General features: G+C 36.1%; 1 protein-coding gene across 3 annotated transcripts in view; it reads left to right on the forward strand.

The window, feature by feature from the left end:
- Positions 1-1,310: 1,310 nt before the first annotated feature.
- Positions 1,311-26,715, forward strand: part of LOC113239674 — a 39,167-nt gene continuing 13,762 nt past the window's right edge. For all 3 annotated transcript variants that reach the window (XM_026476755.1, XM_026476756.1, XM_026476757.1), the window contains exon 1: positions 1,311-1,531. The gene's annotated coding sequence lies outside the window, so the exon portion shown is untranslated. The remainder of the gene's footprint in view (positions 1,532-26,715) is intronic.

Below are 26,715 nucleotides of genomic sequence, written 5' to 3' on the forward strand. Positions count from 1 at the left end.
CTCACCAGATGTTAAGTGACGATGTGACCGACAATGGTACGCGTTTGCCTAAGAAATGTCTATTCACTCTAGCCTTGAATAGCCTCAAATCGAAGGAAGAACGGTGAGGGTGGAACTAAATTGAAAACTTCTTGCGCACACTCCTCGAAATGTATCCGACAAAAAATTACGTTTTATACTAAATGTCGTTACTGTCCACGAATAAGTTAACTAAATATAGGTAACACAAGTGCAAAGGAAGCTCTGATAATAAAGAATAATTATAACTTAAAAAAAAAACAGACTTTTAAATTTCCTATTTACATATATTTGTCAAGTTTTATTGAAATCGGTTACGGGAAAGTACGCGAAACCGGATTCACCACCTAGTTTCCAACACTTAGATATTTAATATTTTCTTCAAAATTAAATGGGACCAATACTGAGGTACCCTCTTTCCAACAAGAAAATGAATCATCAAAATCGGTTCACAAATTATGGAGAAATCGCGTAACATACAGACGCAAAAAAAACGAAAGAGAACCTCCTTCTTTTTTCGAAGGCGGTTAAAAAGGGATCTTAATTATAATACAATCATTATAAAGCTATACAATTAAATCTTAGAATTCTATAATAGTGTAGTTGCGATACCTAAACTAAGTAAAGGAGTTCTTACACATATATACATTAACATATGTATACAAGGAAGTACTCCTTCAACATCTATCTTGAAACGTCTTGTAGATATTTCTAATATACTTTCGAGCCGGTGAAGGTGCCTACAAGAGAAGTGGGAAGAATTTCTACAAGAAAAATATTTGACCGAACGGTCAAGTAATCCATTATTCAATATATCGAAATGCGAGAAGTCGATGGATCATCAGACCGAGTGACGTTTGCGCGAAAGATTGATTGTGTAATTGATTTATTACCACGAACGTTCATTTGGTCGAAAAATTTCCCTGATATTTTATTAAAGTGAAGGTCTTCCAACATGTTTCCCTCAACAACAGAATGTAATTTTATCATTGTATATCTTGAAGTAGGTTATTGGATTTAAGTCAGCAAGTTAACCCAATACAAGTTCGATCCAGTCAAACTCTAATTCAAAACTATAATAGCTCCGAAACCACTTCGGAAAACGCGTCTCTACTTTAAAATGAACATTGAGGTAGAAAAAAACGGAGTTTTGGTTTTCGTCAAGCAACTAGCAGGTTTCCCTTGACAGAAAAGCAAATCCACATCTTCCTTCCTTCCACTGACTTGTGAATGAGTGGTGTGTTCTTACACAACGCCGCAGCGCGTGCGCCGCTCTCTCCGCGGCAGTCGCCAGCGACGCGTTGAACACAAACGCCGACACCGAGACAACAAGAATCGCGTTTTTCAAAATATTGAAATTGCGAATTCTAGCCTACAAAAAATAAACTCAGTGTGACGTACTTATAGTTGTAAAGGAGTGAGAGTGTGTGGAAAACTGGAAAGTGCGCAAATGCCGTTGCCGGCCTGCGCCTGAGTTGATTTTCACTTTCTACGCGACGGGACACACTCAGAGGTGAGTCCTGCCTCTTATTAATTTATGACTTTTACATAAAAGTCAAAGGAAATATATCACTTTGCACAGTGTCATTTTGGAGTATAAGACACTAAAAATTTGCAAAAAACTTTTAACCACAACTTTTGATCTAACATTAAAACTAAACTAGAAACAATCTACGAATATTCACTATAATTATGGGTAGTCAGAAAACGTATATTTAAACTATCTAAACAATCAAGTTACTTTCAAAGTCGACAAATAACAGGTAGGGTAACATTTTCTACAAAAGCTCATTGCATAACCGCCGTCACTAGTACGCGCGTCAAATAAATCGCTCTGCGGTTACTAACGAATGGATGATGAGGATTTTAACGACTTGAGACCATATCGGTACATGCTTATATTTACTTATTATTTATTTCTCAATAACCGAAATATATTAAAAACAATATTTGTTTAACGGCTCGTACTGTTTTCGTGCCGAAACGTTTCGCATCAATCAAAATTATCTACACTTCTAACGATTTTGGTGGTTTACGTTGTAGGCGCTGCAAGAGGAACTCCCCGGATTCGTTTCCCGGTAGGACCAATTTCGGAAATTAACTTTTCTAAATTGGTTTCGGTCTGGGTGTTCTAGAAAGTGCCCAGAGTTAAGTCAGTTGCTCTAGCACTCATATTTCAAGCAATTCCCTTATTTTGAGACCAGGCAATCGGTGTGGTTGTTTGGCACATATTATTATTGTTCTTCTTTTGCCTGGCCTTATTCCTATTTATTTAGGGTCGTCCTTTCTGGTCACTTTTCTCCAAGACGGTCTGTCCTGAGTCGTTTGTGGTCTGAGTTATTGCTCTCGCAGATCTTTATTAACAAGGGATATCAATGTCAGGCGGGGTCTACCGCGTCTCTTATTATAATATAAGTATTATTCTCGAGCAAATTTAGTAGGAAAAACTACTCTAAAAATGGTTTTTCAGTGTTATTTGGATTTCTTCAATATAAACTTTAATAATATAGATACTTTCGGTTTATCCTTGCCTCTGTTAAGTACTTTTCTCTTACAAGTAAAGAGAAAAGTACTTACCAGAAGTTGTTTTTAAATATATTGTTTTAAATTTGTCTGTTAACACCGTACTTGCTTGCTAAATTCTTATTTTTGTTTGTAGAACACCAGTTGTTCTAGTCAATGTTTTGTATCACCTACCTGTTTTATGACTGCTTGTTTAAAATTAAAAAAAGAACGAAATTTCTACATATTCAAAGTTCATACATAGGTATGTTCAACATTATGTGCACATTAGAGAAAAAACAACGTTACGGTAGTAAATTTAAAGTTCATCAGAGAACAATTGAAAAATGCGCCGTGTACATAACATTGATTAATTTTAATTTACAAGTGTATATAATATTTTGCGTTAATTTAATATATCAGTATGTGTCATGAGGCACGAGCTGTACAAATCTTGTTGTCACTATAGAAAGTGAAAGGAATCACAATATTTATAGATCTGTCAAATTTGTTAGTCTAATGACAGTATAATAAATTTACATGTATGACCTGATTCTTGCTGCAGTCAGGGTTTTGTGTACATACTGAATTTTTTTTTATAAATTATTGTAATAACGTTTTAAGGATCGTTTTCAAACGTCTTTTTTAATTTCCTTATTTTTTTATTATGTATATCTTAAATGTAATCTGTAAATATTACTAAATCGTATATACACTTCAAAAAGAATATCATCACTAAACGTTAAAATCAACTTTCAGAAAATAGCGTTTCATATTTATGAAAATAAGTTTGAATTAAAAAAAGCAAGATTTTTGGTATTGTTTTGAACGTGGGACATAAACAATAAGATAGTATATTGAATTAACAATCATAGGAATAATTAGATAGTCCTATCTATAATCAAGAATTAACACAGGGTGAAATTAAAATGGCTAGAGAAGTTCACGGGCAATTAAATACACAAATGTATCTAGTCTCCCTGATGTACATATAATTACTTCCCGCTTTTAGGTTGACTGTGTAGGTACCTTGATGTAGTCTTCATAAATTGTGGGTCATAAATTATGCGCCTACAGTAGAGCAGCCATAGTTCTGTTAAAAAGCTTGCAACTCAAGTGTAGATCGCATCAGGGCGCCTAAATCACAGAATCTTTTTGAATCATACGCAGTATGGACTAGTAAATTACTTTTAAATATCTTCTTAACCCTTGTATAATAAAGCTACATGTGACCATATGTCAAAAGTGTTTTTATCACATAAAAGATCGTGGCTGTATACGTCTGTGACTTTTACGGCATTTTAGTTTGAGTTGCATTATCAATGGAAGAATATCTGGCAATCTGTTAAAAAACGCGCCATTTACAAAATCGTAGTGATGAGAACATATATTATTTATACAAGAATTAAATTATCATCGTATCTATTTCCTCGCAAATGTAATGAAAAACATTGCATGTAGCACGGGCGTAAAAATTACAAACCTCGAGTTATTAAAGCCCTCAGCCTATCTTTAAATCTCTCCCCTGAAAAGTTGTAATTTTGCAAATGTGGCTTTAATACACCAATGTTCGAAATCGTAATAAAATCTGCGTCTCCTTTCACATAAAAGTTTGAGTACACATCTAATTCCCAAATGCATTAAAACAGCGTAGTGTGATGTCTTTGACATGATGGCATCACCATCGATTCATTTAGGTCTCACTGTTCGTAGCTTCGGCACTGGTCACATTATTCTAATGCTACCTAGAGACTTCACAATTCATCAAGGAGTTTTTATGTGTTTTCTTTGTTTTAACAAACGTTATTGTATTATGATTAACATGGCGCCTAACTGCCCTAGTTCACATGAGAAAGTTTTTCGTTACACAATCACAATGTATATTGTCCCATAACATAGTATCTTACGTACTCGTATGTATTGTAAGTACATAAAAATCGGTAATTGAGAATCTTGTATATTTAGAATATTCCAATGTCTAATTTTCGCGTACGTTTTTTGAGTCCATCATAAACATGGAACATGTAAAAAGCCCGAAACGTTGGTTTGTTTGAAAAAACAAACATACGCAATTAAGATCCGAAAAAAAAATTGCTTCCTAACTTGAGTTACACATGGGATAGAATGAAATGTTCCTAGGTTCCAAAATCAAATTTGTACGAAGTACCGACATACGTTTTCAATTATTGTGCAAAGGTGGCCATTGTAGTAACCGAGTACATAGATACTTACTTTCACTTCTACTAATTAAAGAAATTAATTCGGATTGTTCTTTTCGAACAACTTTTTATTTTATTTGTTTAAAATGCGGGCTGATAAAAGGCTTCTCACCTTTACTAAAACACCGTTGCGCTGATTTAGTAATGTTTTTATTCAAATTTGGAGCTTGGATGTCGCAAGTTTTAATAGCGGCACAATACAATACAACAGATGTTCCGAAGCGTGCAACCGTACACGTGTTCCACTAAACAACTAACAGAAAATAGCATTTACTCCACTCAAACCCAAACGGTGACCACAGTGACCTAACGGTTTTGACTGTGGACGCTGAATGACAAGGCCCCGGGTTCGATTCTAAGTAAAACCAATTTGGGAAATTAACTTCATAAATTGTTACAGGTCTGAAAGTTTTAGGTTGTACTATAGACTGAATTCCGTGACCTTGGAACTCATAGTAAACGAAATTCTCAACGTTTAGAATAGGTTAGGTACTAAAAAAGACATTTGCGCCAACTGCAAATAGGTCAGACGCTTTATCTAATAAATAATAGACAAAGATATAGTAGTAATGAATCCGAGTTACATACAGCATCTCCATCAGTTTTTTTTTTACGATACCTACCTACGAGACGAATACCTAAGTCGTGCGCCTGGTGGTAAGCGACACGCCTGCCCATAACAGTTGCAGTGCTACACAGAGCTTGAAATCGCAGAGATCTGAGGAGCACTGCCACTATGCCCGTCACCCAGAGACATAAGTTGACATAGTCCCAAGTGCCTATATTGTCACCAGCACCCTTTCCCTTCAAAACCGGAAGGCAGTAATGTGAACTAAATTAAAAATACTTACGACTAATTAATGACTTATGACTTGCTCGTTACGGCACATTAAAATAAAAATTACTCAAATATGAGACCTATCAAATCGCGACAATAAAATCAACTGTTCCTTATATAGAGTCATTATTGCTGAGCCCAAACTGCTTTTTCGCACGTTTTATAATTAATCTCACCCTAATGTTTTTATTATGTAATATATCAACCAACATGATGTAAGTATAGCTTGAAGAAAAAAAAATGAAAATTTGAACTATAATGGTCTCATGGTAAAGCTCTTTTTTTTATAAATTTGCTACCCACACCGGATTGAAAGTCTGATGAAATGAACGTCAAAAATTCTTCACAGAAGAGCCCTACATTCACCTGCCTATGACGTAAGTTTTGCTATGCTCGTTTATGAGTTTGTCTCTAAATTATGCCCAAGCACGCGGGTATTTGTGTATGCTAGAGTCGCTGACTGTCGATGAATATGGATGACAATTTAATGGCATATTTTATTAATTAACCTACTTTTTGCGCCTATTGTACAGACTGTTACAGAGGTGGTATACGATCAAATGTACGTTTGTATATTCGTAAATGAAGAGGCCGATAACAAAAATCTTGAAATAGTTTTAAGTGAAAAAGCAAACGTAAAATATAATTTATGGAATCAGGCGTTATTTTACGGGAATCCTTGTTAAAAGAATACTTTCAAGTAAAAAAGAAAGAAAATAAATTTATTCCGCACAAACAATGTTACAAGTACAATATTACGATTTTATGCTTAAAGTGTATTGCACTGAAAGGGCCCAACTCAGCAAATACTACGGCGGAGCCACATCGCTGGTTTTCAGTGGCCCTTTACGAAGTGACCGGTTTAAAAATAAAATTGCAAAATAAAAAGAAAAACAATAAAAAATTATTTACGCGCTTTAAAATAAGTACAACATATAAATAACTTAATTAGTTCAGAAAATAAAATTGCCATATGGTACAGGCATATGCCTACAGCGTTTTCAATTAGTTCACTCTGTGTTCATGTATTTTATATTTCTCGGTGTGTTATACAAATAAAAACTTTTTATGTAATTTAACCTACATATTTACTATATCGTCATCGTCAACAAACCATTTATACGTCCCACTGTTGCTGAGGATCTCCTCTTAGGCAATACTTTGGGCAATAATCCCCCACTCTGGCCCATTGCAGTTAAGGGACTTCCCACGTTTTCCAAGGGTTGTGAACCCTCTTTGACGTGCAGGTTTCATTACAATATTTTCCTATACCAAAAAGGTATAGTAAACTCATGGTAAATTTCAAACTAAATTCAATTTCGCACAAAAATTCCGAAAATCTCGAAGTAGGAACCCGTATTGGAGCCCACGACTATCGACTTGAGAGATGATAGGTAGGTCAAACCATTAAGCTGCCACTGCTTCTATTATATTTACCATATTACGTTAATTTTTTTTAAGGTTGTAAATAAAAATGAACGTAAATTACTTTGCTCCACGAACTTCGCTTGTTTGCATTCGCGGAGTGGCAAAATAATTTATTTCCATTTTCATTAAACTTAAACGTTAGTAGCATAACTTTTATATGTAGGTTAAATTATATAAAAAAGTTGCTAGAAAATACATACGATAAACTTAAATGCAAGAAGTTCAGCTCGGGATTATGAGCAACTGTAGTTTTAAACAGATTTAAAAAACATTGAATTCACCAAATCAGGAATAGATCCATTTAGACCAAAACGAATAACGAATTTCCATGTAAATTATAAAGTAATTTACATGGAAATTCGTTACTTGTAAGGTGTACAGACATTTCTACATACTATACCAAAAAAAATAATTAAATAAACGTAAAAAAAGTCAACACTGGTTGATTAGTAGCGGTAGAGCTCCTTGTGAAAGAGTTCGTCAGGAAAGTACTGCCACCTTACCTATTTCTGTCGCCAAGTAGTAATGTGAGCGTTACTGCGTTCCGGTTTGGAAAGGTAAGGATGCTGCTGAAATTACAGGCACATGGGACTTGTTAACTTATGTCTCAAGGTGTCGGGTGTAGTGGCAGTGCCCCCTAGGATATTTGCAATTCAAAGCTCCGAGTGGCATTGTAATTATTATGGACAGGCGTGTCGCTTACCACCAGGCGGACGACTTGCCCGTCCCTTCACTTGGTATGATATAAAAAAATGTTGAAAATATTCATTTGAAATAATATGCATTCTGAATTAAGAAAGTCGACCACATAAAATAATTAACTACGGATTAAATATTGCCCAAAACGGAGTCAAAGTTCATTGGTTAGTGGAGCAAACCATAACTTATCAATAAATCGGTATTTATTTACTTGTAAACAGAAAGTAAGTCGACAGGTGGAAATTTGTTTGCGAATTTAAATATTATTGTATTGACTGCCTGTGTAGATGTACCTAGTATATTTTTTTTATGATACCAATCGACGGGGCTAACAAGTCGTGCGCCTGGTGGTAATCGACACGCCTGTCCATAGCAGTTGCAATGCCACTGTGCTCGTCAGCCTGAGACATAAATTAACAAGTCCCATGTACTTGTAATTTCGCCAGTGCCCTTTCCTTTCAAAACCGAAATATAAAATAGGTAAGGTAACAATACTTCCGAAGAACTCTTTCACAAGAAATTCAACTGCTACGAACGAATTGAAGAAGCGAACTTTGCTTAACTTGGTTCTAGTCTGAGCTAGACAGAAATACCTAAATTGCAAGACGCCTCTTGCAACGCTCGCTCGACGACGCTCTTTCCTTTTGGCTGAGTTCGAACCCGGGCTCGTATTTGCGCCACGTGCACTTTAGATGGCTGATTAACACTTGTGTTAATGGTAAATAAAAATATCGTGACAAATCCTTGTATCTATATTCTATAATAAAAACAATTTTGAAGACTTGTGCACACACAAACCCACTTTAAACTAGATCTTGAAATAATTTATTGTAAAAAATAATATGAACGCTATTAATGGGACTCTGTACGATTAACCGTTTGTTTCTAACATGTTAAGATTACTTTTTGCAAAAAGTTTTTCTTATTACTTATATTTAACTGCCTCCGTGGCCGAACGGTTACCATGCTGCCACGCAGAGGTCCCAGGTTCGATTCCCGGGCCGGGAGAAATATTTAACCATGTTTTAAAAATCGTTATAAGTACCTATCATACTTGTTATTTGCAGCTTGTGGGCTTTATTTTGGCAAAATTTGCTATATTTATTACTCATTACTCGATAACTCGTTTTAGGGAGCACACAACGCCATCTAGCGGCATTAGGTAGAAAATGTAAAAAATTAATACAGTTGAATCACCCTTAATGTAACGCTAAAAGATGTACTGCATTTACTACAACATAAATTAAATCGTCGTATTATCATCACAAATGGATTAAATCAATGAAACAATGATTTCCCATTCTTCAAGTCACTATAATGTCAATGATGCGCATGAATTCATCATCGAGCTCAAAAACGATTACTCGAAGTAACAAATTAGAAAAATCGCTACACAATATTGTGGAGTGATCTGTGTAGATGCGGGTGCCCTAGATCACGAACAATAGCGATTCCACAGGTGCAATTTCTATTCAGTTTGACAGATAACACTGCACCACACAATACATAGTGATTATGTCAACAAGCGAAAGCTTTATGACAGGTTGTTTACAGGTCAAATATTAGAGGAAGTTTTATTTGGAAACAAACGTAGATACTTAACAGATTTAATTGCAAACGGACTGATGCTGGTATGTAGTCCTGTGGAATAATGTATGAGGAATTTAGAATAGCTAATGAACTTAATAGAGGTGATTCGAGTGTGATATTGTATCCGTGAAAGCGATATTTAGATTTATTCGACACGAATTTCATCACGCGCTTACCCCGCGCGATTGCCTAGCGGAGTCCGCATTGCCGCCGCGCAGCGACTGCATGCGTCTCACTGTCATGGCAAAGTACGCTCTATTTTTTTTATTTTTTTTTATGAAGGATATTTTGTAGTTGGCCGCTGATGGCCTTGACTGCGCCACCGGAGAAAAGCGCTAGCTGAAGGGTCATAACCCCTAACGCTCTATTTGTTTAGCTTTTACGTTTTAACTTAAATTAGCGTCCCGGTCACGCCGGCGATTCTGGCTTGAATTTGGTCTACGCAACGGCCAACGGCGGCGACGCGGTATCTGCTCGGCGACCGCGCGGTTGTACTATTCAGAAGAATTTAAAATTTAATTTTGTTGCCTCGTAAATAGAACTCAGATTTGGCATTAATGCACATGAAGTTGCGGTAACTGGGCAGCAGCCGAGCGGCGGCCGCGCGAAAACTTTCGTCTCGTGTAACTGGGCGCAAATACGTACAAAGAAGAGTAGTTGGGGCTACCGCCATTGCGCCCGTAACCGACATAAGTTGACAAGTTCCTTGTGCCTGTAATTTCACCAGCATCCTTGCACTTTTGAACCGGAACGCAGTGATGGTCATATTACTGCTTGAATCAAAAATAGTTAAAGTGGTAATACTTCCCTGGACGAACTCTTTCAGAAGGAGCTCTACTGCTCCTGACAATATTCGGGCGCGTATAGTCAGCTACAGGCTAAGTTTTAAAAACTTCTTATAGGAACGCTATATTCTGCCGTGGGCTAACTAAAATGCGGCTAGTGACAAAATAGTTTTTGAGATATCATAAAAAACCGTAACCCATTTCAAGAATATTAAAATTGCTTAATGATTTTTCAGCCATGCATCGTTAGGGTAAGATCTGAAAACACGTTAACTAATTGTAACTGTTTTTAAAAGAGAATTTTGTGCTCTATCTTTTGCTATTTAAAACGGATATTTGACCATTTATCACTTAACCGCGTTTTAGTTAGTTGACGGCAGAATTGGTGATGTAAGTAAATAAAGTGAACCACCATACTTACACTTGTCATTTTAAAATGTTAACCTATGTCCGTCCGCTCTCACAAATTACTTTCAAAATAAGAAGTAAAGGTCTTAGAACGACCTACCTATGACTATAATACTACATAAAAAGTGAGGTGATTATCATTATCACAGAGTATTATGTCAACCTTTCTCGACCTCATGCGTAACGAAAGCCGTGAGAAAAGCATCTCCGCTGTCGATTATTATCAGGTGGCCCCTACCATCGGTCTCTGTGAAATTGGATTCATATTAATGATGCAATCTAATGACGTGATTCCGCGAATGTGCGGCTGATGTGTGATTGAGTGAAAAATTTCGAGAATGATGATGATGCTTGCAAGTTATAGGTAAGTAATGAAAAAAACTTTCACAGATTTCTCACGGAAGGCGCTACGGCGAAAAGTCTTTAAAAATCAAAAACAAAGATCTGCAACAAACACCTTTTGTTGCCCGTGGAACTACCAGTAGAACTACTAGTAGTTCCACGGGTAATAATAATCTCCCGTGGAACTACCGGAACTAACATAGAAAAATTCGTAAAATCAGCTAGTTTGTTCCGTAGTTCAGTTGGGAGAACGTCAGGCACGGTATGCTGAAGGTTCGAATACAGCCGGATCGCAATAAATTTTTCTTAGTGTTCAATCTTTGTATTAATATTTATAACAAACTAGTGGAGTGAATTTGTTTGTAGCATCCATGTGCTGCCAGCAGCCTTGCGCAGGTCTTCACTCCATCTGGCCAGAGGATGTCCTACATTACGTTTGCCGAGCCGTGGTCTCCATTAAAGAACTCGTTTCGGCCATCGGTTATCGGTTCTTCGACAGACATTGCCAGCCCACTGCTACTTCAGCTTGCTTACCCTACCAGCTAAGTCGACGACCTTGGTTTTCTATCAAGAATGTTGTAGAGAAAATTATAAAATGAGGAATTCTTTTTCGGGTTAATTCTCATGAATTAAATATTAAGATTATCTTATTTATCTAGTAAAATATTTTTCAAGCTCGGCGTTGTTTGAATCGAGTACCTTGTTATAATCGATTGCACAATCCAAAACAGATCTCAAAGTGGGGGACTGACCATGAGGCACGAGACTCAGCCGGCGGTCGTTCTTCGGCGCGCGCGCAAGTGACGCAACGGCTTTCACCAGCACCCAAACACCGATCGATTCCGATTCTGTAATTATATCGGAATGCGATGCTTTCTTATTTTGATTCGGTTCGGTTTCCTTCGTTGCGCAATCGACGCTGGCGATTATGCATGCGAGCACTTCCGTTTTTGGTCATGCTTATTATAAAATTTGTTAACTTATTTAACTTAACACATTTGCATGTCGATACAATTTGTTTCTAATTTAAATCGGATTACTACTTGTTAGCATTTAAATTGTATGTGCTAACGAAGTCAGCTGTTGTTGAGTAGTCAATCAAAGTTTTGAAAAGAAATGATTGATTGGAGTGAGTTGTTTAAAATACTTTCTTATAGACATTGTAAATAGATTTCGAAGAAATTCTAACAGAGTATTAAATAAAGAAAAGAAAGCTGAAAATATCAGCACTGCATTTATAGCACTTATACCACAACACTCAAGCAACGTTTGAGATACCATAATTAAACGCATCAATTGCTCTCAAATGTTTTGAAAAGTTTTTTAACTTCGTTATTTAAAAGGTCTTAAAAGACCTGGGGCGATAACGTTTACTAATTATAAAAACAGCGATTATCAGAGGTCGAAACACGCAGAAACAGCTCAATTGCATGTAACCATAGCATAAAGATCTTTATGTGAATTTTGTATCGTACAAATCCGAACCCAAAAATAGGTCGTGGGTCTACCGGAGAATTATCGCGCTGTCGTGAGAATACCCACATCTATGGCCTCGTATCCACTTTGTACGTTACACAATTTGAAATAAAGTTCATTATAATAAGTACAATTTTTGCGGCAATGTAAATTTTAAATTTAACCAAATTTCAAATAATACATATAAAGTGAAAAATACCGCCATTTGAAATCCCAGAATAATTAAAAATTAAAGGCAATAAATCAAAGCTCAAAACTATATTTTTACCTACATATACAATACATTTAGTCTGAATGCGTAGAAGAGCAATCTTTAATTGCACATAGAAAATTTATGTATAACATACATACAGTACAATAAAGCTATTATAGCGCTTTATAGCCTATTCCCTTTTAATTTCGTTAGTTTTAACTCCCTATAAAAAATAGGGAACATTTTTTTGAAATCGGTTAAAAAACCGAAAAAGGTTCTCAATTCGATTGTATTTTTTTTGTATGTATGTTACTCGATACGTTGTAACTTCGTGAACCGATTTCGATGATTCTTTTTTGTTGGATATGGTACTCATTAGGGGTTCTATTCAAATTTGAAGAAAATATTCCACCTCTAAGGGTGACAAAGTAGGGAATGAATCCGGTTTCACGTACTTTACGGTAACCGATTTCAATAAAACTTGACGAATATGTGTACTTTCACGTACTTTTGAAGTCGGTTTTTTTAGTAGTCTGTGCTGAGATTATGCTGAATATATTTTGCATAGAATCGTTCCTAATGTAATTTTTTTATTCCAAATAGGTATCTTTTAAGATATAACCCACAGGTCACAATCACCCTTAAAAATCTTGCAGACTTTTAGGAACTATATTAATCTCTTCAAAGCAGCTTCTTAAGAAGAACAAACCCACACGGTTTGTCAATCATCCAGCCCAGGCCTTTCATAATGCAGCCCACCCAGTAGTAACCAACCCGCCCACTTGAGCCTACTGACATTTGCGTACCTACTGACAGCAGCATAATGCACTCCTGCACAAGCCAAATGGCACGCGATCCTTGACAGTGATTTATTGCTATTGTTTGTATTTATCACTTCTGTTTCTACTACCTTTTGAGCATTCTTTCTAACTAAATAACATTTGTACATGCTTGAGGTATATCATCATTAAAAGCCAGGCTTTCTCATTCGTCACAGTCCATAGCCAGCTCCTTGACCTCTATATAGATGCTCACTTTGACGGTTTTCTGTACTTACTCGCTATATGCTATTCTTGGTCATCATCTCTTTCTTTTTCCTTCTGTCTTCCCTTCAAATATAACTTTATAAATTTGTTTGAAATTTAAACCAAAATCTTATCAATACTCCGTGCATACGTTGTAGATGCTGTTTCGACTATGTACTGCATGTAAGAAGAAAATTTCAGTGAGGAGAAAATTCGATTTCATATTTACTAAACATCGTTAGTGTAGATATCAAAAATAGGTGAATAGTTAGGTCATGTTTCGATTTATAAATGTTACCATTGTAGTACTTGTATAAATTCAGGATTTCTTAAACTTCGTGTCAAATTAGTACGCAAGGTAATTAAATTTTTAATAATTTACAGTATCGTTCAGACGCTCAACCTGTATCATTCAACATTTCGCATGTAAATTCGCAAGTGGTTAACAGATGTGCAGCGAGGTTTTACTTGTTTATGTAAGTGTTCTATGCTGTAGTCGAATAGAGACATTTAATTTTGACACTACTATTCCTATACTATTCGTAGCTTTAACAGAATTACTTGATCAAATATTTCACTTACACGTTTCGGTTACTATACTTTTAATAATATTTTCAACATTGCCTTTGGAAGACAACATTGACGTTGTTGCTTTCTATTTAAATATAACGGTATTCTTTCTACCAAAGTAAACATGTAATTATCTCATTAGATTACACAAAACTCATTACATTGTTCATAATATGATCGCATAAGTTTTTAAAAAACAACCGCGTTCACCTTTCCGAACAACCATACAAAATTACTTGCAAAATTATGTACATTCAAACTATACATTAAAATTTTTAGTAATAACTATCTTTATAACAAGTAAGTGACTAAACTTAATGTTAAAAAACACACATTTATGCAAACTAATAGATTTAATACACGTGGTTTAACATAACGATGTGAAAATGTGTACTTGAAATGTTACACTAGCGTGAACTCCGTGAGGTTCAATTTACAATGGTAAATTTTGAAGCTTTTGAAGCCCGAGCTCACGAAAGCGAAAACCAAAGCATTTCTTTTTTTGTTTTTCAAACGTCTCAGGCGCATCTATTTCACTCTCAAAAGTTAACGATGAGTGGAAAAAAAAGGTGCAACCGCGCAGCGAAACCGCCGCCGCTGTATAATTTATGAAATATTATGCCGCTAGTGTGACGGCGAATGTATGCCGCGGATCTCGTAGCAATTAATCAAATGGATAGTGGTTAATTACGATTTTACGCGGATAATTAGATGGATGGATAATTATCACACGCATAGATGAATAAGTTTATGCATGTCATTGTTTGTAGGACATATACATACAAGATGTTGCGAACCGGCGACTAGACGAGACAGATATAAATCTTTTTAGTTATTTTCTATTACCCATTCTTTATGGTTTTTTTTTTGCCGGTGGTGCGTTCGTTTCTGTTTTTCTATTTTACCTAGTTTTACTCAAAATTATAATTTTGTTTTGCTTTACTAGGTTTACAAAAGTTTATTTTGTCCGTTATAGCTGTGTTTTATTTCATTGGAATTACATCTGTGTACCAAGTTTTATTGATATCGGTTAATAAAAGCGGGTGAAACCAATAAACTGGATCCATCTTCTAATTTGTCACCTTTAGAGGTAGAATATTTTCTTAAAATTTCAGTGGAATCTCATTTGATGCACCTCCGTTCCAACAAAAAAGTATCATCGAAATTGGCTCACAAATGTAGGAGGAATCGCGTAATATACACAAAAAAAAATACAGACGAATTGAGAAACTCGTCCTTTTTTGAAGACGGTTAAAAATTGGATACATAATTGGCATTATTAATAGATGTGTCTTTTTACATTAAGCATTTAGCAAACCCTCAGCATGCTTTTCTACTGAACTACTCTTATTTTTACAATAAATTTCAGCTGAGTTAGGGACTAATAAGTACAATGTAAAGTCGACGTTCGAAGAATCCTTTGAAGGTATTCTTTGATAGCACACCCTCTTCATCACCTAATTTGTATTCTGTAGTTACCAACAAGAAAACTGCTTATTTTTTAACTCTTGATTTCATTATAATTACACCTCACAAACAATAACAAATCCAAAACGACAAAAAAGATGAAACATTTCATTTTTCTCCACAATACGTTTGTGTGTTACAATTGTACATGAACCAAAATATAGTTGACAAATAATTATTTATGTTTACATTATGCGTACAAGAGACTCGTAACCGAAACTTAGCAGAAGAACGAAATTTTGTAAAAAGCATAAACACTAAAGTGGACACTCTACCGTGGTCAAGTTCCTTTAATTTTACTCATAATATATAAGAAAACAATATATATCGTACCAAAACATTAAAAAATCTAAAGAAGCAAATTTAAAATCTATGAATTTGTATTTCGCATAGGTAAACACGGTATCTAGATGCTGTAATGGCATGGGTCAAGCACCTTACGGCTGCCATGGAAAGTGAAAACGTAAGCCTGCGCCGGCGGCGCTGTGGCTTATCCCGTCATACGGGGTTAGTAATGTAAAATATGTTTGTATTACCTATGCGTGTTTATCTCATTTTAGAATACATTTATGGCACCAAGGGATCACACGTCAAGTGTTTTTATGACTTTCGTGGTTTTCCTATTTAAACATAATAAAGATACTAATTAATTTCGTTCAAAGAATCTATCACCCTTTGTCCTGAGTGTGGTCTTATTACACCAAAGTCGAGTTGTGTTGTAATAATGCAGTACGCGTAAAGTTATCATTAGCTAACAATTTTTTTTATATTGCCAAATGACGAATCAATCGTGCTCCTGATCGTAAGCTACACGCCTGTCCATAATGCAGTGCCACTCAGAGCTTTAAATCGCAAAGATCTTAGGGCATTGCCACTACACTCGTCACCTTGAGACATAAGGTGACAAGTCCCATGTGCCTATAGCTTCACCAGTATCCTTACCCTTCCAAACCCGAACGTAGTAATGCTCATATTACTGGTTGGCGGCAGAAGTAGGTAAGGTAGCAGTACTTCCCTGGACGAACTCTTTCACAAGGAGCTCTACTGCTAAATAAAAAAATAAAGCTGTCGCTAAGGAAAACTCTTAGAAGGCTCGAAACTTGTAAAAATATGATAAAGTTGAGTCCCGAAACTTGTTCACTTCTAAAAATTGTCCGCTACCTATGAAATGTTTATGAATTGTTGTACTACACTTTATTATCAGAAATTATAAAGAAACTATTATCAGAAATCCGGTCTATCCGATAAAATAGGAAATCACTTGATTTCCAACTTTTCCACTATCAGCTTACTAAATCAGTCAGACTAACAAAGAGAATGCAATAAAAATAATCAGACAATTCCTGTCAATTCATAAGCTACGCAACTATAACAAGAACTGTAGTAAAAACTATGTAAATGGAGGTCAAAGACATTTATATAAAACAAAGGAAGGAAAAACGCTAATTGTAAAAGCAAACAATATAGGTCATAGTTTCTAAGAGATATGCCGTGAGACCGAAGCACAATCGTGTAGGTAGAAATGGGTAGACGGTACGATGTACTGTAGAGATACTGCGGGAAAAATGCGGACTCATGGAGTGGAGAAAATGCGAAAAACGATTTTTGCATAGCAACGACCGAGAAATCTGCCGCGAATGAGTTGTTATGTCATGCGGTGACGTTTTCATTTATTACTAGCTGGTGCCCGCTACTTTGTCTGCATAAAATAAGTACTTTGAATAGCCTACTGTACTATACCAACTTGAATAATTTTCTTGGTTCTGTAACAAACTTTCGGGGTGAAATAGGCGATCACCTTCTTCAAGATTTATTTTTATGACAAAAAATAGCCTATGTGTTCCCTAGATCCCATGTGTCTATATACTAAAATTCATCAAAATTTATTCCTTTAATTTAGTTCATTAACAATTCAGAGCCATATTCAGCGACAATTATGTACGTTCTTATAAATTAATGAGATTCAACCTTGTGTTTTGAATTTTAGACAGGTTCGAATTGGTCGTAGGCCAACAGTGCAGTATTATGACTAAATGGACGACATGTCAAAGTGACCCAAATAGACTAATGGCATTTCATTTCTGTATTCAATTCGCACATTAGGTGTAATAAGGTCAAACGCTGTTTCTGTGCCTATCCATGTGCCATTAATAGCGCATAATTATTCAAATTATTCAACTGATATGTGTGACTGTCCTCTTATTACTTGTACCCAAAATATAAAATATCTCGGTATTATATTTGACAACAACCTCAGATTCAATCGGCACATTCGCGAGGTTGCACGGATACTAAGGAAATTGATTTACATCTTCAAAGAGCTTCATTATAATGCTGATAGCAGACTTATGAGAATGGTATATCTATCACTGGCGTAATCTATCATATCGTATTGCATTACATCCTGGGGTGGAGCCACCTGCGATGATGGAATTGGAAAGAGCACAGAGAGTGTTGCTGAAAGTATGCTTGTTTAAGCCGCGATGATTTCTAACGGCGCAACTTTATCACGATGCAGACGTTCTCTCTGTTCGTCGAATTTTTATTCTGCACACTGTACTTAGACAACACACCAATATATGTATTGATAATTACATTAGAGTGTCCACAACTAGAAGATCCTATGCAGTATGATCAGATAAATATGGTTAGTGCGTCCTTTGCGTCGAGGTTCTATAATTTTAGGAGTGGGACATTGTACAATTTTATAAATAAAAAATTAAATATAGTCAATTCATGTACAATCGCAAGCAAAAATAAAATAACTAAGTGGCTTAAGGTAAAGAAGAAGAGTACCTGAAATATTGACATAGTTACAAAATATTTACTACCTAAAAACTTGTCTCTCTCTCTCTCTATATACACCAGAATACATTTTGTTAATTGTTAAGTGCTTACGTTCTAAGTCATAATTATTTCCGTGGTAGGGGGCCTGGAAGCTATAGCACAGGTTTCGATCTAGTTTAGATTCCAGCTTCCTCACAAACTATAATTAGCTAATACAACTACTACTTATTAATATATGTAACAAGAATTTTGTAATTCGTGATGATAGAAAAATTTTCATCTACAAAATGACAATTTTCAGGAGAGGCTTGAAGATTTTATGAGCGAAATTTGTCGATTACTTTTTATGCTTAAATAGGAGAGTTATAAAACTTCACGTGCACTGTGTGATCTCATACATTCTTCGGTACAACTCTGCGCACGCGGCGATCTACTTTAGCCACGTGCCGCACTTTAACTTAAATACGTGATTCACACTTTATTTGACGTAGTACGTTTCCAACTGTCCACCGATATACTACATCAAGGAAAGATTTGCCACCATATATAACACCTGTATTTTTTACCATTTTGCAAGTCTTTCTCTGCATACTACCACTACAATCCATGTATGGAGTAAGGTGGCCCATATATACACATAATTTGTTTTATGTAGCTGGTAATACAATTTTTGCAATGATTTTTAGCTATAATACGTAAAAAATAAATATAAAGAGTGAGCGAATCGACCAATATTATTGTTAGGACAGTATGCGCTGTATGCTACTTTTCAAGTGAAGACTTAGTTTTTAAAATATAATTTTTTTTAAGAATAAATTCTTAATTAAATTCTGTTAATTTTATTCTGTTAATTAAATTAAATAAAAATGTTATGTCATGTAATATTAAATTATTAATGCTTTACACTTAAATAAAGAAACATTTTATTTTATTTTTTGTTTTTATATAATGTTTATGACTTTTAACATATGATCTTAAGTGGCTTTAACGTACCAATGGTAAGTGTCTATTTTGCAAAATAATTTAAAGAAAGAAGAAAGAAAACTATTTATTACACAAGCACAAACACGCATATAAACAGAGGAACAATAATAATACTAAAAAAATTAAAACAATTTATATAGTTATGCGGTATCTACGTAATTCACCATATTTCGTATCGGGGCTGGTGCAATCGGGACTTGCTTAGCTTTAGCCACAAACGACTTTTTTATCGTATTCATATATTCACAGCTCTACAAAATGGTCAATAATATCTCCGCAGCTAATGACCAAACAACAAGCTACACAAACAACATTTGGGAATACGCTTCGTTGCTCGCTTTTTCTTTACCCGACACGGCATGTAAAGCGTTGGTTTTCTAAAAGCAAGTTCACAATTACACGTTGTCACTCTTTCCCTTACGCTCTAGTTAGTGAATCACTCCGCGTGCTCGCACTCATCTACGGCTGCGTTAAGGTGATCTACAATAAAATCCACACATAGTGAAGCAGTATGGTAAAATAAAAAAGAAGATACGAAGCATAACTCAGTTCTTACTAATATAGAACATATAAGGTTGCTTACTAACAAACTATGGACCTATGCTGTCTAACAATAAAAGATTTTTATTTTATTTTTAAAAAAGATTTAAAGATTGAAGAACGACTTCGCTGACGCGATTAGCACTCGTAACCTTAGAGGAATTCTTAAAATACTGTCACGGAACTATAGCGAAAATAGGCCATAAATAATCATTGTCAGCTTTGTTTAATCCTCGAGTCTTCGTTGATAGAACGTTCTACGTAGAACCAGAAGGAAAAATATTGCTTTAGCAATTTCATGCTCATGGCTCTTCGAATGTCGTTTCAACGTTCACAGACCACAGAAAGTTACATGTTACAAATAAAACAATTTATTTCAGATCAAAAATAATCATTATTTGTTAGAATACAATTATAATTATTAATAACCAAGTGTTAATAATACTTAATATTTAATGTGCATGTAGGCTTAACCAATGTTTTATTACGGCTGTCCCACCTATGTGTAACCGTCTTCAGGATGAAAGCGCGGGTGACGACACTGCGTCGGGTACCTAACAATCTTTTTGTCTTTTTTTATGTGTTAGACAGCCACACCTATTGCCTGGTCTCAAACTGGGGAATTCCCTGTACTATGAGTACCAGAGCAACAGAAATCTCTCCGTGGCAGTATCTGAAACACCCTGTTCAGAACCAATTTAGAAAAGTTCATTTCCTAAATTGGTCCTATCGGGAATCGTTAGGCAAACCGTTAGGTCATCGAGGTCGCCATTATTGCGCGATGATCTTTCCACAAGTGTCTATCACCTGCGCCACCGACGATGTTGCTACGGCAGCTCAAATGCTGCCATAGCAACGTCGTCGGCGGCGCCGCAAATACATTTATCTACCAAATTATTAACTGTACTCATCAGCTTACACGCACACACCACTCTCCCGGTCCAGCGCCGTCCGCATCCCGCCGCTGCCGGCCACCTTTCTCATGTCGTCCGTATATCTTGTCGCAGGGCGTCCTACTCTACGTTTTCCTTAACATAATTCTCACTATAGAATAAGTGTACTCCATCGGCTATCAGCCCTCCTGCAAACATGTCCGACCAATTGCCACCTAAGCTTACTGATTTTGCGAACTATGTCGGTCACTTTAGTTACCTGACGTACTCGTATGACTTCATTAGGGATTGGGTCCATCAGAGAAACCCCAAGCATAGCAAACTATTAACAACTTCAATCATATTTTTATACACAAATGATTCATACAAATATAACTTTCCTTTCCATAAAGAACGTGCAGTCAATCAATAAATGTTGACGCATCCTTAGCAAATTTTTCCGGCTGCTTTCCTAGATTCCGCATTTCTGCTTTACTATCTAGAAATTGAATCTACAAGCCCCTAAGGCTACGTATCGTGCAGGAAGTACTTACTCATAGTAGGAAATTTAATACTACAGTTGGCATGCAAACGTACTTAATACTTAATTAACTTAATTCTTCGCATACCCTGTGATCCGCCTTGCGTTTAATACTTATATGATACCTAACAGTTCCTAGCTTTTGTAACCAGAGCGTCCGGTCTAGTTATATATCCATCCAATTATTATGTATTTATATATCAGCTTGTTTAAATAAAAAGACTTGAGGTAACAGAAAATAGCATGTCTTTTAGTTATTTTATTCTATGTAGTATTAGTAGAGATCCTGCTCCTAGAAGTCCTGCCACCACACCCATTTCTGCCGTCAAGCATATATAATGTGCGCATTGTTGCGTTCCGGTTTTGAAGGGTAAGGACGCTAGTGAAACTACAGGCAAATATGACAGGCTTACCAACTTTCGTCTCAGGGTGATGGGCGCAGTGGCAGTGCCCCTCAGATCGTTGGTATTTAAAACTATGCGTGGCACTGCAACTGTTATAGATAGACGTGTCGCTTACCACCAGTCACACGACTTATTCGTACCGTTTCTTGATACAAGAAAAGAACAATGTAGTTTGTTTCATTTATACAAACGCGATAATACCACGTGCGTGAAAACATTGTTCTAGTTGGCTTCTATGATCGGGTAAGTTGCACATTCATCAACTCAAATATTGTGTATAATAATTAAGAACATTTGAAGTGTACTCAAATACATATTATACTCATGAATAGGGTGAAAGAAAAATATAGTGCTAATGATAAAAATCGTTATTGCAAAAAAAATACAAGTTATAAAATTTTATTTAAAAAGAACTTGGTTTCCATGCAAATCTTATAAAAAGAATCTCTGTAAATAATTTCTTTTATTTTATTTTTAATCTAATGCAGCAAACGAATAGTTATAGGTGAAGACTGAAAATCAGCAAAGCTGAGTCTTCATTCTTTATGTCCACATTACAGTTTTTTGTTTTAATTGTTCGCTTATTTTGTGGGTTATGTGTTTTGTGATTTTATTTATTTTTAATCAAATATATATCTTACGACCGTGCTAATTATGTATGAAGAGGCAAAACACATTTTAAGAACTTCATTTTGTTGTTAAATTTGTTTCTGATATTCAATACGTCAGCCAAAGTATGGTCGTACCTTTTGGTTGCGTCCTGTACTTACAAGACTTGTGAAATACTTTGTCAATGACAAACAAACCCTATGCCGTAAGTACCCGGGGAGTACACGGGTTACCCAAGTCCGCAAACAATTTACTACGCTCTAGTAAACACTTATCTGCCATCTGAACAAATTCAAGCGATGTTAACGAGCGCTTTTGTAAAGAACAATCGTTATTAACCTTGTGTCGTTTAATTTAGTTGTTAATTCGGATTACAAGTTTGTACAAAATGGGCCTTCGTGCTTATAACATAATTACAATCAAAATATGAACTGCTGATAACTACCTTGTCCAACTTATTAGCTTAGCTATGCAAATTGTACGCTGACACGAACGTAGACTAACATATTGAGCACATTGTATATTGCTAATATTTGTTGCATAACATCCATTAATTTTGAGATCCTACAAGTACGTCCTGCAAAGTCTCAACATATCTTGAGGCTATGCTGCCAGCCTCGAATACCCATAAGCGCTGAACCAGTCCCCAAACAATGATGCAACAGAATTCCCTGCATCTCGTAACTTGACACCTGCATATTGGATGACCTCTTCAAATCCACAGACAGAGCAAACAGGTGGTGGGCTAGAAAAATGTAGTACAGTTAATGAAGAAAACTATTTTGCCTGTGTGGTTATGGCTGTAATGAATTCGTTACTTTTTATATCAGTAGACGAACGTTTTTCACAATAAAAAAAACTGATCAAATATTTAAACTAAAATACTGATTTGATCTCCTCGTTTTGTAAATAAGTTTAAAATAATACTATGAATGTCATCCATGACCATGGGACCTGTTAAGGAGTCCGTCTGAAAAGTTGTTTTGTTGAAAAAACAAATCACGCGATTTCAGACCCGAAAAATAATTTCTTTTCCAATATAACAATGAAATTTCCTCAGTTTCTCGTAGTAATTGGTCCATTCAATCAATGCTAAATCAGCGAAACATAAAAAAAAACGCAGCGATGTCTTGCGCCATTGAGAACCATTAGTACACTACAGTGATTACGCTAATCAATGGGCAAGTTTCCCAGCGATTTCCCGGGTGACGACGCTGAACCGGGCGACGATTGCGCGACGATTAAAGCGGATACACACGCACGGCATTTTAGCAGCACGTCTGCAGTGATACATACATTCGCGTGATTTAAGCAGCGATACGACCGCGATGCAAATGCAATATAGTACAGTGATACAGCCGCAACACTTTTTAATGGTATTGGAGATTTTTCCTGCCTGCTCCAATTTCGTCGTGCTCGTCAACTTCCAGTCGTGCGCCTACGCCTGGTATTAAGTAACACGTCTGTCTATAACAGTTGCGTGCTAGTCAGAGCATTACATCGCAAAGATCTTTGGGGTACTGCCACTGCGCCCGTCAACCTGAGACATAAGTTGACAAGTTCCATGTGCCTGTAATGTCACCAGCACCCTTACTCTTCAAAACCGGAACACAGTTATGCTGACATTACTGCTAGGCGGCAGGAATAGGTAAGGTGGCAGTAAGTACGTCTCTGGACACGCGCGACTGAATCAATACAGACGCGTATCTGCATCTATACAAACGTGCCTAAGCATCTACTTTTGCATCGATATAGCCGCACCTGTTTAATGAATCAACATGAACATGGACATATAAACACTCGATTGCATAGATGCAACCTCCTATAATAAATCGCTACTGTCGCAAAATTGCCATATTCGAAGAGTCATAGACAGAAGGTTGTCACGATAGTCACGAATTGGTACCCGCTTCATAAGAAAAGAAGACGAGTTAGGCCATAAGAAGTGGAGCGTCACAAGACAGTCTATTGAAAGAATATGGAGATGGTTTTCACCATACAACATGCATTTAGCCAACCGTGACCATGGGACAAAAAAAAACAATAGGTACATGCAATTTAGACCTGAAAAATACTTTTATTTCCAATGAGGTTTTTGCCTCTAGAAGCTGCGACGTCCGATTCGTATCAGTTCCGAATCCAAGAAATGAAGGTCCGAAATGTCACAGGTGTCAGAAATGGTATTTTATCCCTACGATTATGTGTATCAGACTTAGTGCACAAGCAACATCCGAAGTGGGTCCGAATTTTCTAGATTTGTACAGTCTCGGATTCGGAACGCATACGAATCGGATGCAGTGCGTAAATGCGCTAACTGTAAATAATACAATCATACTGTAGTGCAGGTAAATATAATTGTTATTGTATATATATTTCTGAAAATGAGTGTGGCGGCAGTTTTTGTATAGACAGTCAATTAGGCCGTTGAACAGTTACTGCGTGTCTCATTGTTCCCTATCCTAAGAAATACCTCACATACTAAAAAACATTAAGCACATTATAAAGTCTAAGTTTAATTTATATTGTAAATAAAGCTAATATTATTATTATTGTCGCAATGTTTATATCGCTGTTCGAAGTTCCGTATGTCACCACTCTTACAAGGCGATCTCGCCACAACCGTCTTTCATCTGCGCCGCCGATGCCGTTGCTACGTCAGCATTCGAAGATTGCACTGATTAGAAAATTTATACTTAATTCGAAGCCGCTGAAAGTGGTAACTGCACTTAGCCGCTCTCCAAATAGTCTAGTGCGATTTGAAAATAGTCACTTGCCTTTTTTGTAATAGATTACTTTAAATAAGGCTCCATTCCTTATATCAGTGGCTATGCAAGTAACGTGGTATCTGGTATATCGGTTATGATAAATATCGAGCTTCTCGTAACATCAAACTCAAATAATCTTTATTTTTATCACTGTTCCTTTTGAATTTTTAATAATTTCTAATTTTCTTATTTGCCTCCTGGTTATGAATCTAGATAAACAGTAATAGTTTATTCTGCACTATTGCCGAGAGAGGGAGCCGGGAGTGCCATAGCACGGGGATTAACTAGTTTGGACTCCTGTCTCCCATTTCTAAGCTCTATGTTCAATCATGTACTTATATGTTGTATGATATTATATTATTATTATTTCATAGATAAGCAAATTACACTTAAAATTGACACATTGATTAAACTCTACTATCTTCTCTCATTTGTAAATCTGATTCCCGTGTGAAGATGACTAAAAAAACCTAGAGACTGCTCTTTGTAAATAAACATTCGTACCTACACATATATCATATTTACAACATTTATATCAACAAATCGAGACAACCTGCTAGAGCTAAATGGGTCCTAATATGGATTTTAGTCATCCAAATACGCAGAAGCTGTATATAAACCTGTAGCGTTAAGTTTATGTTTCAGTTTAGACTTAAACCTCGTAAATGGCAAATTATCAAATTGTTACTCTTCAAAATACTTTAAAATTAAGTCAGTTCATAAATTAAAGTATTGAAATCAAAATGTTTTTAAATTATCGATAGTAAAAATTTACAAACCAAATAAAATAATAATAACATTATTAAGTAAAAAACAAATAAAATTATTATTTAATGAACAAGGTACTACCTCAACAAAAAACCTTAATTAAGCAGGTATAACATTGTTATCACTTTTATTCGTCTACTGTAAACGACTATGGGGGCTGAGCTGTAGTTACCAACGGGGTTACAGGTGGTTATAGTGAACAGCCACCAGGTACGATGGCTAGCTGCGAATAGTGAATAAGCAGTCCCCAAACAATCAGCAGCAGCGTTATCAGGACGTAGTGGAGAACCCAGTGGGATGATTTTGCCTATAAAGACATCGATTGCAACATGGCGAGGAAAAGCCTCCATTTTAAAGGCTTTCCCCTAGCATCGGACAGGGGCAGTGCTAGAAGAGTGGCAAAAGGGGGATGAGAGATTTTTAGACCTGTCAACTTACTATTTCTGCGGCCAAGCTGTGTTCTTGCATTATTGCGTTCCGGTTTTGAAGGGTAAGGGTGCTGGTGAAATTACAAGCAAATGAAACTTGCCAACTTATGTTTCAGGGTAACGGGCGCAGTGGCAGTGCCCCTCAGATCTTTACGATTTAAAGCTCTTAGTGGCACTGCAGCTGTTATGGACAGGTGTGTCGCTTACCATCAGGCGCACGGCTTCTTCGTCCCGTCACTTGATATTATAAAAAAACAATAATAATAAATATAAAATTAAGTATTAGTACAACTTCTTCTTAACGTATCGATGGCGTCCACTATAATAATCGACATATATAGCACTTGTCGATTGTTGCCTAGGGTGCGCCAGATGTAAAGGAAAGTAATGATATGTCGTGCGGGAAGGCTCCTTTCATGAACCCCAGTAGTATAAATAATATAACTAATAATCTCAC

Source organism: Hyposmocoma kahamanoa, unplaced genomic scaffold (assembly GCF_003589595.1).
Source record: "Hyposmocoma kahamanoa isolate Upper Pololo Valley unplaced genomic scaffold, ASM358959v1 114, whole genome shotgun sequence".
In the NCBI taxonomy this organism is placed as follows: Eukaryota; Metazoa; Arthropoda; class Insecta; order Lepidoptera; family Cosmopterigidae; genus Hyposmocoma; species Hyposmocoma kahamanoa.